Consider the following 6000-nt stretch of genomic DNA (forward strand, 5'->3'; position numbering starts at 1 on the left):
TGTGATTTGTTCATACCAGAGCATAGCATTATTCCCATTTATCTCTCTGTCCACCTCTAGCCTCATTCAGAGGAATTCTTCTAAACATTTCAGTGAAGCAGTCTAGAATTTACTGTAAACACACATAAAAGGAGGAGTGGCATTCATTAATGAGGCTCATGTTCTATTTTAATATCCAGCATACCTACCATGCTCTTACATGATTAAGACAACACAAGAAAATGGATGAAGTAGTTCAGTACTTTAAGAATTCATTCAGAGAAAACAAAGTTAAAAAAAATCATAGGAGTAAATAAAATTAGTTTTGAACTGGCAAGAAGAGAGACTTCAGTCTTCTTACACATTACAAGAAAAATTCCTCATTCAATTGTGAGCCAGAATCAATATTTTTCAGTAAGAGCCAGATTCAATTCAGTTTCCTTAGCAAAGCAGTCAGTATCCAGACAGCCAACTTCACTTCTCCCCCAATTTGTCAAACTTCTGCAAGCCTCACAGGACTAAATGGAAAACAATTTTTTCCCAAAAAACTCATTAACTTGAATTCCACATACCATAACTGCCCTCAGGAATTTTTTTTTTCTTCCAATCAAGTTTTCCCACTATAGGAAATATTTTTCTTCCACCTAGCAGCATTTAAAAGACCCAATATGCCATTAAACCTGAATATGCTTCAAGTATTTCCTCCAGCCTGGTAGGTTTGGTAGCATTAGCTGTTTCTTGTTACAAGGGTAGGTAGAAAAAATGTAGGCAAAAGGAAGGATTTTGTAGTCCATTAAAAGTTTTTCAAAATAAAAAAATACACAAAAATTAGTCTGAAACAGAGAAACTATGAGGGCTTAAGTGCTGGTATACACCCACTGAAGAAAGTTCTGAAGAAAGTCTCCTATTGAATTCAGTGATCTTTGGATCAGTCCCAAAGCACCCACACGAGCACAGATAAGAGACAGCATCTATATTTTAAAGGTATGTTTTTCCTGTAAAACCAAACCAGCTGTAGGTGATTTCAGTAACTTTATTCTGAAGAGACTAAGCAAGGTTTCTGACTTTAAATCTAATACAGCTTCACAATAACCATCACTGCCACTAGGGAATTTGAGCTTTCAATATCAGCCTATGGGACAACCACCTCAGAAAAAAAGAGACTCAGAAATCAATTCTGAACGTGGTGATGCTTCTGTATTGTAGCTGATGGTGAAACTGAGAAAAAGATTCATTCCACTTAGAGCACACTGACTGCCTGCTGTACCAACTGGCAGCCAAAGACACAATGAAATAACCCGCTGAAAGTGCAAATTTTCATTAGTCTACCACAATTCATTGGCCAAATTTCTTTAGAAGCAGCCACATAACCCCAAATTTAGACTGTTCCCCAAAATTTTATCGTAGCATGACAGCAGAAATATTTCTCTTTTTCAAAATAATGCAAAGCCACCAGTACTGCCCACATTTCCCAATTCTTCCATTTGCCTAAACATCAGCATGTTTTAAAACAAAGCAGTATTTTATCTTACCATCTTCCACTTGTACTCACATCACTACCTACCTGCATGGAGGTGTGAAATATTACAAATCTCACATCATACGTGCAGTCTATACCAGTAAGACCATAAGCACAACAACAACAAAAAAAATTCTTTCAGTTTGAACAGTTTCCTCCTTACCTTGCCTCCTTCTCTTTCAAAGTCAACATATTCCCGGGTCGGTGTCTGTCGCTGCTCCCCCTGCCAGCTGGCCGGAAAAAACTGGAGAGACAGATTGGTTCCTGTGGCCACAAAAGCCTTTTAGAAAAATCAATACAAACAGGATCAGGGAGCAAGACATTACATAAATTATGCAGGCAGTCATTTATTTTTACATCAGTTTATGTCTTAAGCCAGGCAGCATAGAGAATACTTAAAGTCAAAAACATGCACTCATCATTTTTCTTAAGTATTAAGTTACAAACATCTGATTCCATTTTGACAACATTTGCCATTGGCTGCTTCAGATATAAAATACAACATGGAATCAATACTTCTTTCAAATCAGTTTTGCTGACATTAGAATCTGTCCTTTCAGTTCTGTCTGGATACCCTGCACCAACTTAGTACCTGCAACATTAAAAACTGCCCGTGCTTTTCAAAGAGGCTGCCTATCTCTAAAAGAAGTACTGCTGAAGGAAAATTAACTCCTTAGACCCATTACTAAGGACAACTGTTTTTGAAAGAAAAGGATTTGTTTCCTTTCACAATCTAATTATACCTAGCTAGACACTTAACTGAAAGATAAATATTCCTATTCTGTCATCTGCTGGCATGCAGCATCAATACACAGTTCAATCAAGCTGCACAGGACAAAGTCCTCATGCCACATTAAGACATCAGTGATACCCAGATCAGCAGATGCTGTGTCAGTGAAAAAAGGCAACTGTAGGAATTCCTCTCAGCTGCAGCCCTTTGTAAAATCATTAAGGGGACTGGCTTAGACCCATTAGAAAAAGCCCGCATTGCTTTTAAGCAAAAAATTTTCTACAATTTCAAATGAAAATGGGATTCAGTTTTCTTTATAAACTGCCTGTATTTGTTAATATATCTTAACTCCAAGTGATGATGAGTACAGAAATTCCTAGACATGAAATAAAAAATTATTTTTGCAAGCAGAAGTCAGATTGACAGTATTTATATACTTTTCTCTGGTACAGGTGAGCATGCTGTCCTGTAAGCGTGTGCATACTCAGGCTCACAGCATATCACTCCAATCAAAAGCCCAGGGTTAAACATAATTTGTTGCAATCAAACGACAGTATTTATTGCCATGATCACTTAGATTTATATGGCCATTAACCTAGAATATAGTTTTTCTTAAAAGCTATACAACTACTACTTTAACAGTTGGAAATTCCTGGCAAGCAGATTTCTTTCAAGCAACCCAGAATTCAGCCACTTCATAGTATAACTGTACTGCTACCTGTGTTTGTACCACTATAGCTACATGTTATTTAAGATAGTTCCAGTCGTGGACTGCACCAATGTCACAGGATTAATACCTCCCATTTTGAAAGTAGAAGTGCTTTGTCTTGGCTCTTCCCCCCTCCAGCAAGGGAGACTAATGCTCTGAAATCAGTTTTGGTTCCAGGCTATTCTTAAAAACAGATTTTTAAATTTTTGTTGTTGTTCTTGTTTGCTTGCTTGGTCTCCTGTAAGCACATTCTCAATGTCATTAAAATTAACAAACCAGTCTTAGTAATAGCAGAAGAATTCTGTATTGGTGCATTAATATTTGTTTGCAAAGACAAACATTTCAATCCACGTAACAGAAGTTTCATCAAGAATACACTTGCACAAATAGGAGGCATTCAACCTGTCAGAGCTGCAGACCATCACTGTCAGGCTCACTACCTCCTATCATCCCTTTGCTTTAGCAAGGGGTGCTATTAGTATCAACAAAAGAAAATACACCTATCTCCAAATATTTGTGGCTCTGAGTCTTCACCACTTAGTCTGCTCAAGAACTGTCTGCCTACCTCCAAGCATCTTTAGTAAAAATGTGTTTTATACTCCTTAATTCATACATTTAAAATATCAAGGAGTTAGATCTTTGAGAGTAACCCAGTTGTCCACTGAAGCCCTATGGACAGTTCTGGGTACTGGGTCAAAAGAACTGTACTTGCTTTCTGGGAAACCCAGAAGACAGTGAAGTGCCCATGCCTTCCTGCTTCCACCCCCAATGTGTGCTGGAGGGCCATGAAAACAGGGGAAAAGTATGAGAGAAAAGAAGAAGATAAAAGTACACAAATTCCACATCCTCACACAGTCAGGCAGGCACCATTTAAACCATGAAAAGCTATGTAGATATTTGTTCTCTGGATTTTTGAAGCCTGTTCCCTCCCTTTGAAGAGACAAAACCATCCAGTTAAAGTACCCACATGCTTCTTAAATCAAATCATAGGTCAATACTGAAAAACTCAAGAACAATCCTGCTAATAACCACATAAGACTACATGGAAGCCATTAATTTGCACCAAATAACAAACAAATTAAATAAAAAATAACAATAATGATTAAAAAAGAAATCACACCACTAATTTGGTTTTAAACTTGAAAGTAAGAAAACTCTAGTCTTGTCTGCAGAGCCTTTTAAAGCTCAGTCTGAAAAGCTATCAGACATTTATGTTATGAATTTTGTGAAAAGCTTATCAGGTAGTACAAGGGCAACCTGACCCACACACAGACAACGTAAATACAAGTACCTTCCAAAGCAAACCAAACATGTGAGGTTATTTAAGTTATCAAAGCATTGCCAGTAAATGTGAAATCTTATTCAATACACTTCACATTTACTTCTCAGTAATATTGCTAATTATTTCCTTTATTCAATCAAGAGCTATTTGACACACGCAACCAACAACTTACTGCCGGTTCTACATTAAATCCCTGAGCTGTTCTCTGGGCTTTTTTTTTCTGCTTCAAAATATGTAAGGTCATTTGCAAAGGCTCCCTTTGGAGATAAAAGAATAAATCCTTGATGTCTGGAAAAACATTCAAGACCAAAAAAAAAAGAAGTAAAATTACCAGCTCTTTTTAACATCAGTCATTACATACACTACATTTCTAAATAAACCTGACTACTCCTGCCTGTTCACAAAACAAAACCAGATGTTTCAGATGAAGAAATATAGAGCCCATTTTATAATTAAGTAGAGTGAAAATATGTAGAACATGCATCATTGCTTGCTTCCAAGGGATGAAGTTCTGGCAAAAAAAGGCAGCAGCAGGCACAGAAGTACAAAGGTGGAACTACAGCGATTTCCCATTTATACAAATAACTGCACAGGCTGCATTAGAAAGCTAGTCATAAGCTACATGGCCTTTTTGTTCTTTAGGCAGGGATTCGGGTGTATTATGCATTTTCACCTGTACAGGAACTTCCAAAGCTAGCAAACTATACCTTCCTTACCTACCCATTGTTTCCCTGGTGTTTTCTTAAAGGAAGCAAACATGCACAAAGAAAAATGAATACAAAAAAAATAGTAAAATTAAGAACCTGTCTACAGGAGGCCTCTTGTAAAATAATATTACAGGTTCTAAAACAAGAGCTAACAAACAGAGATAAGATTCAGCTAAAATAAAGCTATTCAGTAAAAGGTAACTGTGTTCTTGAGTGTGTGTCCTTTTACTGACAAAAGCAAAAGAACGAGATCAGTTATGGTAACTGATATTCAAGTATTTTTGGATGTGCATAAGAGTAATTGCATTGTGCATAAGAATAATTTCACTGTGAACTGACTAGCAGTACGCATACTATGAGAAATTAAAGAATGTTCATAAAAGCAAACTTGGTGGAAGTGGGGTTTGTTTTCTATTTTACCTTAGCTTTCGCTACATACTGTAAATGAAAAAGAGGTTACTTCTGCATTTTAATAGTAGAGTTACAAACTTAACAAGGCTATGGAATACTAATTCTATAGAAGCAACCTGGAGCAGAAATCAAACCAGGAAATAGTTCTTGATTACTCTGAGCCATACTTCACCTCACTTCTTATTTCAGAGGGCAACAGTAGTCTGTAACTAACCTTAATGAATGAGAAAAACGGAGCTGAAGTTGCAAGTTTCAAAGCCTCATTTTAAAAGCGTCTGATTTAGTTCACAAATACATCAAACAACTCACTCAGGACTTTAAGCAAGTGCCTTCTGAACAATGCTACTCATTTCTCAAAGCTACTGTTTCCGGAAAGAAAAAAAAAAAAAAGAAGAAAAGAAAAAAAGCTGAATATTGAAACTAGCAGCTCGTAGCTGTAGCACGTGCCCAGGGAAGGAGCGCAGCCCGTTCTCACTGCCGGGGCTTTTCCTCCCTTCCCTGTCACCCCGGCTCTCCGGACAATCGCTGTCCCCGCTCGGGAGCGAGCCGACACCTCCGACTGAAAAAGCGCTACTCCTACGGCGGACAGAAATGCTGCCTGTCACCCCGAAAACCTCCTTTCCCTCGGCGTTTGAAAGGCAGCCGATGTCATTCCCCTCCCTA

The 6000-nt window shown here is 37.7% G+C and overlaps 1 protein-coding gene across 1 annotated transcript in view; it reads right to left on the reverse strand.

Moving 5' to 3' along the window:
* Nucleotides 1-1772, reverse strand: part of CBFB (core-binding factor subunit beta) — a 32857-nt gene extending 31085 nt beyond the window's left edge. Inside the window, exon 1 of the mRNA XM_014307777.2 lies at nt 1662-1772. The gene's annotated coding sequence lies outside the window, so the exon portion shown is untranslated. The remainder of the gene's footprint in view (nt 1-1661) is intronic.
* Nucleotides 1773-6000: the final 4228 nt, after the last annotated feature.

This window comes from Geospiza fortis, unplaced genomic scaffold, assembly GCF_000277835.1.
Source record: "Geospiza fortis unplaced genomic scaffold, GeoFor_1.0 scaffold97, whole genome shotgun sequence".
Lineage (NCBI taxonomy): Eukaryota > Metazoa > Chordata > Aves > Passeriformes > Thraupidae > Geospiza > Geospiza fortis.